Source organism: Phyllostomus discolor, chromosome 3, assembly GCF_004126475.2.
Source record: "Phyllostomus discolor isolate MPI-MPIP mPhyDis1 chromosome 3, mPhyDis1.pri.v3, whole genome shotgun sequence".
Taxonomy (NCBI): Eukaryota; Metazoa; Chordata; class Mammalia; order Chiroptera; family Phyllostomidae; genus Phyllostomus; species Phyllostomus discolor.
The window spans coordinates 89,104,294-89,119,760 of record NC_040905.2 but is presented as its reverse complement, the minus strand read 5'-3'; the positions used below and the strand labels follow the sequence as shown (position 1 = coordinate 89,119,760).

The 15,467-nt window shown below is 39.0% G+C and overlaps 1 pseudogene; it reads left to right on the top strand.

Moving 5' to 3' along the window:
• The first annotated feature begins 5,040 nt into the window (after positions 1–5,040).
• Positions 5,041–7,796, top strand: LOC114497945 (annotated as a pseudogene).
• Positions 7,797–15,467: the final 7,671 nt, after the last annotated feature.

The window sequence follows — 15,467 nt, the reverse complement described above, 5'->3', positions numbered from 1 at the left end:
GGGCATCCTCCAGCAAAGTGAAGGGTCCTGGGCTCAGTTCCCAGTTAGGGCACATGCCTGGGTTGTGGGTCTGGTGCTAGGCCAGGGTATATATGACAGACAACCAGTCGATGTTTCTCTCCCTCTCTTTCTCTCTCCTTCCCTTCCCCGCCTTAAAAACAAAACCAAAAACCAGAAGTTCTATGATTCCTGCTCCCCACTCCTTTGTCCTCAGACTCACTAGCACTTAGTATCACATGTAGAGCTAAACTTTCCATGTGGTAAACAGGGAGACTGGTCAGGAATGGGCTGCTTAGGACTGAGTTAGCTGGTCAGGGATTGGCTTTGCCAGCTCCCGATTAAGAGTTTTTGATTTGCAGACATGCCTTCATCTGGTCATTAAGTCCTCCTCCTCCTCCTCCGTTATGGTTAAACATCTCCAGCTGTTGATGTATGGCTGCAAAGGTACCTTTCAGTCTAGCCAGATTTAACCTATGAAAGAATGTGAAACGGGATCTGATTGTCTCACACACCAGCTGGCAGTCCAATCATTATTCTGTTGACTGAAGGACTCCGCTGAACTGCTCTAGGCAAAGTGACAACAGAGTGTAGTCTACTTGGAACCTGACTGTGTTCCAACTGGCACATCAAACTGCTGTCCGAATGGGAGTGGTTCCTTGGCTGCATAACACCAAACTCAGGGTTACTTTTATTGATTGGTCCCAAGTACTAAAATTAAAAAACAATATCTCTATTTGGACCACAGAAGAAAAAAATATCAATCTTTTATTCCATATTCCTGCCAAACACATTAAGTACCTGAATTTAGAAATAATAGGCACTTCCAGTCAAGACGGAGGTATAGGTTACAACTAGACTACAAAACAAATACTACCCAGAGTCATCAGAAAATCAGAAAAGCTGTATGGAAGTCCGACAACTAAGGAATTAAAGAAGTCATGTTAATCCAGATGAATAGGAAGGGCAGAGATGTGGAGACGCGGAATGGGCAGCCCCACACCCACATATGGTAGATAAAAATTGTGACAGACACCTCAGAGTGAGGGATCCCAGCCCCATATGAGATTACCCAGCCCTGGGTTCCAGTGCCAGGAAGGTAAGTCCCCATAACTTTGGGCTGTAAAAATCAGTGGGAGTTGGGGCAGTGGAAGAAACTGCAGGATTCTCAGGAGTTTTCTTCTAAAGGGCCCACAATAGACTCAGGACTTAGGCACTCACTCCGCCTGGGCATCAGCATTAGGGCAGCAGCTGGAAGGATACCAGCAGCATACAGGAAGAAATTGAAGTGTCCATCACCAGGGCAAGTTCCTCCCAGACAAAACTCCAGAGGCCAGACAGTGGCAGTGTCCCCTTTTTAAGCCCCCCCCCACACAGAACTACAGAGCAGCCATACCAGACCCATCAGCCTGGCTCACATGGGTTGCCCTACCCTAGTGATACCCAAAAGCTCCACTCCATCCAACCTACTGGTGAGCTTTTCTACAATAGGCCACACTATTAAGACAGGAAGTCAAAGCAGCTCTACCCAATATATAGAAGCAAACACAGGGAGGCTGCCAAAATGAGGAAACAAAGAAATATGGCCCAAATGAAAGAATAGAACAAAATTGCAGAAAAAAGAACTAGACAATGAATAGAATAAATCTATCAGATACAGAGTTTAAAACACTGGTTATTAGGATGCTCAAGGAACTCATTGGGTACTTCAACAGCATGAAAAAGACCCAGGCAGAAGTGAAGCTTACACTAAGTGAGATAAAGAAAAATCTACAGGGAACCAACGATGAAGTGGATGAAGCTGAGAATCACATTAATGGTTTGCAACACAAGGGAGAAAAAACAACCAATCAGAACAGCAGGAAGGAAAAAGAAGCCCCCCAAAAACCAAGGATAGGCTAAGGAGCTTCTGGGACAACTTCAAATGTACTAACATTCAAATCATAGAGGTGCCAGAGAAAGAAGAGAAGAAGAAATTGTAAATTTATTTGAAAAAATAATGAAAGAAAACACCCATTATTTGGCAAAGGAAATAGACATACAAATCCAGGAAGCACAGAGCCCCAAACAACATGGACCCAATGAGGACCACACCCAGATACATCATAATCAAAATGCCAAAGGTTAAAGATAAAGAGAAAATCTTAAAAGCAGCAAGAGAAAAGCAGATAGTTACCTCTAAAGCAGTTCCGATAAGACTGTTAGCTGATTTTCAAAAGAAACTTTGCAGGGTAGAAGGGACTGGTAAGAAGTACTCAAAGTGATGAAAAGCAAGGACCTTCAAACTAGATTACTCTATCCAGCAAAGCTATCATTTAGAATGGAAGGGCAGATAAAGCACTTCCCAAATAAGGTAAAGCTAAAGGAGTTCATCATCACTAAACCATTATTATATGAAATGTTAAAGGCACTTATTTTTTTTTTAAGATTTTGTTTATGTATTTTTAGAGATGGGAAGGAAGGGAGAAGGAGGGGGAGAGAAACAACAATGTGTGGTTGCCTCTCATATGGCCCTCACTGGGGGCCTGGCCTGCAACACAGGCATGTGCCCTGACTGGGAATCGAACCAGTGACCCTTCGGTTTGCAGCTGCATTCAATCCACTGAGCTATGCCAGTCAGGGCAAGGCACTTATTTAAGAAAAAGAAGATCAAAACTATGAACTTTAAAATGGCAATAAATTCACAGCTGTCAACAACTGAATCTAAAAAACAAACTAAGCAAACTAGCAGACCAGAAACAGAATCATAGATGTGGAGATCATTTGGAGGGTTATCAGCTGGGAGAGAGAAAGGGGAGAATGGGGAGAAAGGTGCAGGGATTAAGAAGCACAAATTGGTAGGTACAGAATAGACAGGTGGATGTTAAGAACAGTATAGGAAATGGAGAAGCCTAAGAACTTGCATGCATGACCCATGGACATGAACTAAGGGTGGGAATTGCCAGAGGGAATGGGGGATGCCTGGTGGAGGGGGGCAAGAGGAGAACATTGGGACCACTGTTAATAGCATAATCAATAAAATATATTAAAATAGGAATAACAGGCAGGCATTTCTAATTTTATAGTGAAAAGTAACACTTTTATATTGGTTGCCTGCTTACAAATCCTTCCACAGATCTCCTCTATCACCCTGAGTAGCAATAAATTTGACCAAACCAGAAACCCAGGAATCTGAAATCTTGTTAATTCTTCTGTTTTGTCTCTCACTTCCAAAGACATTCTATTTTTCAAATTCTCTATTTTTATTTACTAAATAATTTTGGATCTTCTTAGTTCTCTCTATCCTTAGTGCCATCTAGTAGCCTAAATTCATCATATTTGACCAGGATTACTAAAACAGCCTAAGAAATCTTGAATTTAATCTTGCCCCTCTCCAGTTAATCTTGTATTCTGATATCATAGCCATCTTTCTAGATCACAACATATTGATCATATTTTATGCTTTGACTAAAATTCCTCAAATCATTACTACTTCCCTTAGGAGCTTCCTAGTTTAAGTATGCTCTACAGCCTTGCAGCATCAGCACACAGGATATTAGAAATGCATGAAAGTAAGCTCTGCTCTAAACCTAACGAATAAGTCTGTGCTTTGTAATTAGAGTCATAATTGGTTTGAATGCACATTAATGTTTAAGAACCGCTGCATTAGCATAAAATCCGAACTCCTTTATGTGGCCCTTCACAAGGCCCTTCATGAAGTAGTCTCTCTTACCTTTCCTGCAACTTCTCTTAACAATTGCCATCCATCCAACCTATAAAGGTGCTCTGAGCTCTCTTCCAATTAGATTTTCAAATGTCTGTACTTTTCCTGAATCCTCTTTTTCATAAAATACCCAACTCTTTTCTTGTTGATCACCATTCATTCTGTAATTATTCTCCCAAGAAACCTTCCCTGGTAGACTGAGACAGGTGTTTCAATGAGGCACTACAATGACACTCTCTACTTCCTCACCATAGAACTTCTCTCACTATTGTAATGGCCACATCCTCCAGAACACTATAAGCACTCTGGAAATAGAAACCTAGTTTAATGTGTTTGTTGTTGTATACCAAGCACACATACACAAAAGCACATATTAAACATACAGTAGATATTTGTTCAGTAAATGTAGGCAAAAAAAGATAGCTGGTATCTTAGTTGGGTTTTTTCCCCTGGCCAAGCTATGTAGAAATACACATGGTCTGTATGGAAAAAGTCCAGCCATTATTAACATAGTGAGAACAGTTTGTGTTATATTGATATAAGTTGGCAGCCAAGGAAAGTGGACTGGAATGCACATGTGTGAACAATGATGACTTCACGATACTAGTCAGTGGGGGTGGTAGACACCATTGGGTGAGCATGTGTACTGTGTGGCCATCACATTCAAAATGACTGAGTGAGTAGAGCAATGAATCTGCATCAAATTTTGCATTAAGCTTGAACATTCCTGCATGGAAACTATTTGGGTAATTCAGAAGGCCGCCGATATGGGCTATGGTGATTGGCAGCTTCATCACAATAATGTACCCACACATGCATCATGTCTCATGCAGAGTTCTTTTGTGAAACATCAAATCACCTTCATGACTCAGCTCCCATAGAGCCCAGATTGGGTGCCCTGTGACTTCTGGCTTTTCCCAATACTAAAATCACTTTTGAAAGAGCAGAGATTTCAGACTGTCATGAAATTCAGGAAAATATGATGGGGCCACTCACGGCAACTGCAGGAACTGTGTGAGGTCCCAAGATGCTTACCTTGAAGGGGACAGAGGTGTCATTGTCCTATGTACAGTGTTTCTTGTATCTTGTATCTTCTTCAATAAATGTCTCTATTTTTCATCTTACATGGCTGGATACCTTGTGGACAGACCTAGTATATATATTTTAATTCCAGAAAACCTAATTCTGGAGACCTAGGTGGAATGTGGTAGAATGATGTACTCAGTCACTTGGGTGCTGTTAGGGGAGGGAAGACAATCAGAAGGCAGAATTTCAGAAAGATAACTCCAAAGCCCAGTGAACCGTCTAGGAAGTTATTAATCTGAAAGTGAGTTGTCAACATGGGAGATTTAGGTACGCGTCAGTGAGGGAGACACTTAGTAAAGCGAATGAGAGCAAGATGGTTTGAAGTGGGACATACATTATAGGAAAATTCACCAAGTCAAAAAATAGCCTGTAAAGATAAGTCTGCAACTTTAGGAATAAATAATTCATGAAATAAAGACCCAGCTATTTAGAATGTTATGATTTTTGTTATTTTTTCAAGGATATTTTTCTTCCCTCTCTCATTTCTTTCATCTATAAATAATTTCTACTACTTAATGCATAGGAGGATTTTACCCTCCAACGGATGGCATTGCATTTTAAAAATGCTGTTATACTCTATATAGCTGCAATGTGGATACCTGGAGATCAGTGACAATAAACCAAGTAATTATAAAAGCCTGGACAGAGATTGTGGCAGCAAAGTTGGAGAGGACAGGATACAGCTGAGCGATATTAAAGAGACAGGGCTGATGAAATGGATTATGAACTGAACTGTAACCTCACTGGCTGTCTTTTTAGTACCTTAATACCTCATTATATCCAATACATTGCTGAAAAAATTGTAAAAATAACATTCTCTTCATAGGCCGGTGCTCCACAAGGAGAACATAGTCAGTTATAGCATGAAGATGGTGAAGCCCAGTGGCAAAAAGCCAGGTAAATTGTAGTCCAGCATCTCTTAGGCTCTCCTGGAGCAGGAGATGAATTTGTGTCTGAAGGCTGAGCCTGAGGGAGCTGAATAGAACAGCAGCCAAGGAAATTGAAGTTGATGGAGGTCAGAAAGTTATTATGACTTTGTTCTCATTCCTCAACTGAAATGTTTCCAGAAAACCGAGTCTGGTAAGTAAGTACTTGGGGTGCAGAAAAAGTTCAGGGGGAAGCACATTGTCTCTAATTCTCAGAGGAGAATTCTGCCTAAGCCAACTAAAAAAGCTACACAAAAAACAAAAGCAAAAGTGTCCCAGAAACCACACTCTGGCAGCTGTGCACATGTGATCAGGGAGTACTTGGTCTCTCCAAGAGAAACTGTGGGCAAAAGAATCCCAGTGAATCTGGATGCCACCCAGCTCACAAAGGCTTATTTGAACAAAGCACCACAGAACATGTGAAACGTGAGGCTGAAACTTTTTCTGGTTTAAGAAGCTTGTTGTCAAGCTTGTTAATTTTAAATTCCTGGAGTTTCAGTTGTAAACAAAAAATGACTAAATAAAATACCATTCACCAAAATTTTTTTTAATAAAGTAAATGTCATCATCTAATTTCAAAGACATTCTAGAAATAAAAGGAACTTTTTCCAGGGTAATGGATACAGTCCCAACAAACTAAAGCACAGCCAACCTACAAAGGCTCTTCCAGAACATACCACAGAGGTCTGGTTACCCAAAACTACTTATTACCTAAGACAGAGAATTGCAAATATTTTGATTAGAGTTTACATCATTTTACTTTATTGTTTTTACACTGTCAGGAAAATGTCAGTAGAGAGATCTTATTAACACCTCCTTAATACCTCCTTAATACCATGTACATTCAGCACAGATCAAAAGCTAACTTTGGGAACAAGGACAAAGCCCTAAAGTAAGGTGACTTTAAACCTACCCTAAAACAAATTAAAACCAAGTCCTAAAATATCAGCGAGGAGGAAATAATTTGAAGATTGACTTTATAAGTAAGAGGTGCTTGAGAAACACCCTGGACTTTCCAGAGAGTCTAACAAAGCATAATTTCACACCCACACAAGTCCAATGTGATTAATTAGTAATTTAACTGCCTGGTAAAAGAAAAAGTAATCCAGAGTTTTTACACTTTTTTTTAATAATGAGCAACATGAAGGAATATTAGACATACAAACACTAAAACATTGTGATATGTAGTAAAGTGAAAAGCAGTCAGTAAAAATCAACCCTAAAGTGCCCAAGATGGTGAATTCAGCAGACAAAAATTTAACACAGATATTATAAATATGTTCAAAGAACTAAAGGAAAACCATTACAATGGATGAATATATATGGAATCTGAGCTGAAAAAGTATAAAAACTAGCAAGGCAAATTCTACTCTGTTCATGAATAATTAAACATGACAGGAATTTCACTTCTTCCAGAAGCAGAAAACTCAACAAAATATATTAAACAACTGATTACAGACATTATGCAAGAGACAGAAAATAACTCTCATCCCTTAGAGAAGGGAAACAAAGCAAGTTACGCACTGTTTTGTTATAGCCAGAGAGCACTGCAAAGAGGGATTTGTCACACCACAGAGAGGGGCAACCCCATCGAGGCCTGCTATTTTTTATGAGGATTCAGGGAGACAACACAACTAGAATTTGTGGCATAGAGGGGGAAAGTAAGCAGCAGAGTGAGACAACTTTAGAGACCTGCAGAATGGTCCCTTCCAATATTTGGCTGAGTACTAATCTATACATGTATGATATAAACTATCTAAGCTCAGGAGAGAAAAATCACAGAGAGCAGTAGGTCTAACAATTCCTACAGCTCACAAGGGCCTAGAGGCAGTGTATGATGCCACCAGCCAGAGTGTAAAGACTCTGTGGCACATTGGATAGAAGCTACCGATGGGTATCAACTTATTGGTGGGACTATGCTGATCTAGGCTTATGCTAAATAAATAATCTAAAAAACAAGCCTCAAAAGTCTAAAATTCATATGAAACCAGGAGAACGAGAGAGAGAGAGAGAGAGAGAGAGACTGTATGTCCTAAAATGATCAGGGACCACACCTGGGTCAGGCAGTGGCAGGCTTCAGCCAGTGTGACCATGAAAGAATTTTTCTGAATTTTTGGAGAGGTGGTGTGCCTGGAGAACCAGAGAGTGACTTGGTGCTGTTGGGGGCGGGGTGGTGGTGCACAGAGAGACTTTTTAAATGGGGAGCTGAATGGTGCTGTGCAGGGACTGGGTGCTCAGCTGCGCTACCAGCAAAGGCACAAGGCTGAAAATGCAGTTTGCTCCCACTGAGTACAGCCAGGCAGGGAGATCAGAAAGTTGCACAGCAAAGGGATTTCAGGGCCCCAACCCAGCACAGGTAGCAAGCTGGGGCCTGTGCAAACTGGAGAGTTTGGGACTGTGTCTACTGCTAGGGCAGTGGGCTCAGAATTAAATGTGTGAGAGTTGAGTGCCTGAGATTATTCACAGCCAGGCAGAACCCCCTGCCCCTGCACAGTTCAAACCTCTGGAAAGGGAAGGACATACCCAAGCCCCCACCTTTTGCAGGATTGCAAGCACCACATCCAACAGGGAAACTCTACGGAATAGTCAGGACAGGCTCAAGAAACCCCTGCAGGGTGCATAACCACAGAAGGAAGAGAGGAAGAGCAACTTCAAAAGGTGAACTTCTCTCAGGGAGACAAAAATACTCTGGTTCCTAGGGCCCTATTCCACTGAGGCCAGCAGGGCTGGGAGATCAGAAATCAGTGCAGCAAAGGGGAATCAGGGCCCTGCCCAGCCTCAGCTCTCACACAGAGCTGCCATCAGCACCAAACAGGAAAGAGCTGACCTACTTATACAGATTGGCTCCTCCCTTGAAACAAACAGGTAGTTTATTAGAAACTATACATTACTGGAAATAAGCTGGAACAGACCAAGACAGGTGGCACAGGGGCAGGGGAACACACCCACAATTTTTCCAGAAGACTGAACAGTATCTCTGAGGGGAGACCCAGAGGTCCCACCCTCCCGATCAAAATAGAAGCATGCCCCCCTTGGGGCAGGTGAAGGTGGTACATTCAGTGCTGCCAGAAGCTGGATGACCCAGCTCTGGACCTTGAGCTGATAAAAAGCCAGAGGAGGATCCAGAAGACAGAAGGCAAACAAATTGCTGAGATGAACTCCATCTTGTTCTTCTTCAGTATTTGCACTATTTTTTTCTCTCAAATCATCTTTAAACATTTTTCTTTTCTTCAATTGTATTTCAACTAATTCACTATTTTTGTCTTTTATTTTTATTCTTTTTATTTATATTTTTATTCTTTTCTTTTTATTTCAAATCTCATATTATTCCCTTCACTTGTCTTATTCCATTTTGCCTTCTTCCTTCCCTTTCTTATTTTCATTTAAAATTTTATTTCTATGCCTTGTTCCTGTTCAATACTTTTACTATTTCTATTTCCTCTATCCTCTCAAAATAACTTTTCTTTCCTTTAGTCATTTACATTCTTTTTTCCTTTCTTATAATATTCTTATTTTCTTTCCACCTTTATTAATTGTTGCTTGTTTGGCATGGATATTGCAGTTATTGCTGTTTTTCTTCAATTTTATTACTATTTGTTTACTATTTTTAAAATTTCAAATCTCATAGGTTACTCTCCCCCTGTCTTACTCCATTTTGCCTTCCTCTTGCCTTTGCTTATTTGAGTTTTGAATTTTATTTTTTCCCTTTCTTAGCCTGGATTCTATTCCTTACTTTTATTATTTATCTTCCCTCTATCCTCTCAAAATAATTTTTCTTTACTGTAGACAACACATATTCTCTTTTCTCTTTCTTATAATATTCTTATTCTCTTTCCACCTTTATTAAACTTTGCTCTTCTGTCATTGTTATTGACTGTTAGGTTTTTCTTCAATTTTGTTCATATTGGTTCACTATTTTTTAAAATTTTATTTTAATCCTCATATTATATTCTCCCCCTTTTTACTCCATTTTGCCATCTTCCTTCCCACTTTTACTTATTCTTTAAATTTTATTTTCTCCCAGTCTTTGTCTTGTTTCTATTCCCCATTCTTATTATTTCTTTTCCCTCTTCCCTCTCAAAATAATTTTTTTCTTTAGTCATCTCATATTATTTTTCCTATCTTATGATATTCTTAACCTCTTTCTGCCTTTATTGATCTTTGCTCATTTTCTGTTGGTACTGCTGATGTGGTAGGGGGTATTTTTGCTGGTGTGGGTTTGGTTTTCCAAATGGTTTTGCTTTGTTCTGCCAGAACCTGCACAATAACATACAAGACATGGTGGGGGTTATGACTCCCAGTCAGCCAGCTGGAGGGGAGACCTCACCAACAAGAGAGCCATCAATAATCAGGCCCCAAGTACAACAAGAGAGCCCACATAAACTGAATAAAGGACATGCCTAGAGTACTTAACTCAGGAGATCAAAGAGACTGCACCACTGAGTCCCACAGAACTCCTACCACAAAGGCAGGGAGTCAAAGCAGAGCAATCTGAGATGCAGAAAAAAAAAGAGCCACCTAAAACAGGAGACAAAGAAACAATCTCCAGTAAAAAAGAAAGGTGGAATCCTCAGAAAAAGGGCCAACTTAAATTAGATTGAGGCAAGCAATCTATCAGACACAGAGTTCAACATAATGGTTATAAGGATGCTCAAGAAACACAGTGAGAACTACAGGAAACTTTATGAGAGCTATAAGGAACTTAGTGGGAACTATGTCATAAAAAAAGGACCTAGAAACTAAGAATAAAAACCAGGAGGAAATTAAGAATTCAATATCTCTAATGAAGAAAAAATGAGAAGAAATTAAAAACAGGCTAGATGAAGCAGAGGACCGAATCAGTGAGCTAAAAGATAAGGTAGAAAAAAACACCCAGTCAGAGCAACAATCCAAAAACACTCAAAAAGAATGAGGACAGTTTAAGGGAGGTTCAGGAAAACATGAAGTGTAGCAATATCTGCATTGTAGGAATACAGGGAGGAGAAGAAAAGGAGCAAGGGATAGAAAACCTGTTTGAAAAAATAATGACAGAAAACTTCCCTAATTTGGTGAGGGAAAAAGTCATGCAAGTTCAGAAAGTATAGAGGGTTCCAATCAAGATGAACCCAAAGAGGCCCACACCAAGATACATCATAATTAAAATGGCAAAATTCAAAGACAAAGAGAGGATCTCAAAGGCATCAAAAGAGAAACAGCTAGTAACATACAAGGGAGCTCCAATAAGGCCTTCAGCTGATTTCTCAACAGAAACACTACAAGCCAGAAGGGACTGGCAGAAAATATTCCAAGTAGTGAAAAGCAAGGACCTGAAACCAAGATGGCTCTATACAGAAAGTCTCTTATGTAAAATAGAAGGCAAAATAAAGAGCTACCCAGACAAAAGGAGGCTAGAAGAGTATATCTGCACCAAGCCAACATTGCAAGAGATGCTAAAGGGACTGCTTTAAGAAAAAGAGAGAGAGAGGAACATAGGTACAAAGGTAATAAATGACAATGAACAAGTACCTACCAATAACAACCTTAAATGTAATTGGATTAAATATTCCAATCAAAAGGCATAGAGTAGCTGAGCGGATAAGAAAATACAATCCACATATATGCTGTCTACAAGAGACCCATCTCAGGACAAATATCTACACAGGCTGAAAGTGAAGGTATGGGAAAAATATTCCAAGCAAATGGATATGAAATAGGAGCTGGGGTAGCAATATTTACATCAGACAAAATAGACTTCAGAAGAGAGGCCATAACAAGAAACAAAGAATGTCACTACATAGTACTTAAGTGAGTGGTACAAGAAGAGGATAACCCTTGTAAACATATATGCACCCACCTCAGGAACACCTAAATGCAGAGGAAAATCTGGCAGCACTTTAAGAAGGAGATAGACAGCAATACAGTCATGGTAGGGGGTTTTAATACCCTACTGTCAACAATGGATAGATCTTCCAAACAAAGACTCAACAAGGATGGACTTCATAGATATTTATAGAACAATTTACCCTAAAGAAGCAAAGTATACATTGTTTTAAAATGCATATGGACCATTTCCAAAGACAGACCACATGGTAGGACACAAAGCCTTAACTAATCCAAGAAAACTGAAATAATGTCAGATATCTTCTTAGATCACAATGGCTTGAAACTATAAATCAATCTCAAGGAAAAAACTCAAAAACATTCAAATACATGGAGGCAGAATAACATGTTGTAAAATAACAAATTGGTTAACAATGAGATCAAGAAAGAAATAAAAAAGTACCTGGAAACAAATGAAAATGAATATACAACAATCCAAAACCTATGGGACACAGCAAATGCAGTCCTGAGAGGGAAGTTCATAGCAATACAGGCCTACTTAAAGAAGACAGAAACATTTCAAATAACCTAACTCTACATCTAAAAGAACTAGAGGAAAAACAACAAAGCCCAGAGTGAGTAGAAGGAAGGAAATAGTTAAAATCAGAGCAGAATTAAATGACATAGAGACTAAAAAACAATCCAAAGAATCAATAAATCCAGGAGTTGGTTCTTTGAAAAGATAAACAAATTTGACAAGGAAGGGGAAGGGATTAGGCAAAGAACATGTATGAATGAGTCATGGACATGGGCAACAGAGATGGCATCAATTGTGGACAAGAGGGGTGGGCTGTGTGGAGAAGTGCAAAAGGGGAAAAAATTGGGATATCTGTAATAGAATAAATAATAAAAATGAATTCTATAAGTATTAAAAAAGAAAAAGATCCCACTATCCTTATATATTCATTTAACAACTATTTGTTGAACACCTACAACATCCTAGGCACTATTGTTGATGCTTGGGATTTATCAATGAAAAAGACAGATAATGATTTCTACCTGCATGGGGTTTATATTTAAGCAAGGAGAGGAAGAGATGAAGAATAAACACAAGTTGGCAAGCTATCTAATATGTCAGAAGTTAATAAGTACCTTAGGGGCAGGGGAAAAAATGTAAACCAGAGTGAGATCCAGACTGCCAGACTTGTGAGTGTGAAACCCTCATACCTAAACACTCAAGTGTATTTATTTTCCTATCACACTAACATTTTAATGAAACAGTTTATATTGCAAAAGAGATCCTATGTTATGAATGCAAGATTTACAGTACTCTGTGGCCCAAGGCTTATTACAGAATAAGCATTCCTTTGAATTGCCAATTTCTCTGGAACCCCTTTGAGTTAATTTCCATTGATTTCTTCATAACCTAAATAGTCATGAGAACAGTTCACTTCAAAAATAAGAGGACATTTTTTACTTTTATTTTCCTGTGAACATTTTTTTCAGGAAAAACAGTTGAGTTAAAATTTTACCACCATTTATTTCTCTGTTCAAGAAACCAGAAAATTATAAGATATTATCCAGTGCAAGTTTATAAGGGAAAGATTAACTTTGCACTAGAAATATAATTATACTTCATAGTCATGATTTATGAGTATAAATCTTTCTGATTTCTGATTATGATTTATCTTAAATACATTCATTTGAATTATGGCAAATTTAGAATGGTCAACAGATCAAGTTTAACACCTTAATTTTTAACAGCACTCAGTAATATTCTACAGCAAAACTGAGTAGACTTTAAAGTGGCTCAGGCATAGCTGTCCCTGCTTCAAGGTTAGTACTTATTCACTGACCCCAAACAGCCAAGAACAGGTGTGTATGAAGGCTCCCAGGATATGGTATCTGTCCTAAGACAGCTTCAGTAGCTTCAGTGACCAGAGAAGAGGCCCATTCTCTCTGAGAAGAAGCTGTTGTGACTGTAAGTGAGAATTCAGTGGAATGTTCACACAGTAGACTGTAGGCCAGAGGGCACCTGACTCCCAACATTACGGGTCTGCAGAGGAAAAACAAACCAGGCCCCAGCGTTTGGAGTTTCCTGCTCTCCACAGCTCAGAGCAGCCACATGGCTCCAAGTTTTCAGCACCAGTGATTTTAGAGAAAATTTTTTTTTAAAAAGGAGTTTTCACAACACATGAAAAGACTACAGTCTTACAAAATTTCTATTAAAATTCCTGAAATTTAATAATGGAACCATTGAGGAGAACAAAAAATGTTAGAATAAATACACAGGGCATAAAAAAAGCTAAAAGCCAGGCATCTCCATAAATAACCAGCTGAAAATGTACCTCTTCCCCCTTTGTTGCACCCACAGCTCATCTCACTCCCTTCAGGTCTTTATGCTCGTTTACTTAGTTTTAATTTGGCCCTCTTTTACACCTGTACCCAATGATCGTGAACCCTGACTGCAGTGAGAGTGAACAGGCCATCAGGAAAGCAGAAGACACTGAAGTATAATGGGACAGAAAGTTTTGTATAGCTAGCAAACTTAGGGTGTGCCTTTGAAAGTGGTTAACAAAATGACATCGTTCTTAAGATCTTGGTCACAGGACACTCCCATGTTCATCACTCTCCTGTCACTTTTAACTTCATGGTAAGTGAATGTGAGGTTAACTTGTCAACTCAAGTTAAAAATCTAAGTGCTTTTGTCAAAATCATGAATTTTAATTATCTTCATGTTCAGTTCAAGAATTCCTTTAAAAATACATGATACAAATTCTGGCAAGGATGTGGAGAAAGGGGAACCCTTTTGCATGGCTGGTGGGAATGCAGAATGGTGTAGCCACTGTGGAAAGTAGTTTGGGTTACCTCAAAAAAATTAAAAACGGAACTCTCTTTTGACCCAGTAATTTCACTTCTGGGACTTTATCTGAAGAAACCTGAAACACTAATTCGAAACAATATAAGCACCCCTATGTTCATTGTAGTGTTATTTACAATAGCCAAGATTTGGAAGCAGCCCAAGTGTCCATCAGTAGATAAGTGGATAACACTATGGCACACTTACACAGAATATTACTTGAATACTACAGAATGCTATTTACCCTTTGTGACAGCATGGATGGACCTGGACAACATTGTGCTAAGTGAAATAAGCCAGTCAGAAAAAGACAAATGCCATATGACTTCACTCATTTGTGAAATTTAATGCACAAACTGAACTAACAAGCAAAATAGAGACAGACTCTGGGGTGGGAGTTGCAGGGTAGAGGGATCAAGCAAAAAAAAAAGGACTCATGGACAAGGACAACACTGTGGGGGGAGGATGTGGGTGGAGGTGGAAGAATGTATAAGGGGAACAAATGATAATGGGCAAAATACAATAAAAAATTTCTATATAAATATAAAAATAAAAATTATATACACAAATATAAAATTTTATATTTACATATATAAAATTATAAATGTGTAAATTTATAAAATCAACAAAATTATAAATTTACATATATAAAATATGTAAATATGAAATTATATATATATGTAAATCATATACATATGATGCACTCTTGGCTGACTGGCAAAGGCATTCATTGTCTTGCCCACAAAGTACAAAACTTTAATATCTATCTAATCCTCTACATCCTGTGACCAGTTAAACAGGATTTCCAGATGTACAAATTTAGTTCTTTACAATTAATTGTACAGGGCAGAAAACTTAGGATGGAAACATGTTGGGAACTTCCCTGACTGGTATCAGAAGCTGAAACCCCCACCTAGGCTAAGGCTAAGGGAATGCCCTTGGAACCGTAAGCCAGCAAGGAGACAAAAGCTTATGTCCCTGGCAGGAATGCTGCTTCTGCTGCTTTATTCATAACTGAACCCCCAAAAGCTTGGTCAGTTAGCCAAAGACGGGTAAGATTCCCCACAGGGGGAATGACCTAAGCCAGGCACGATCA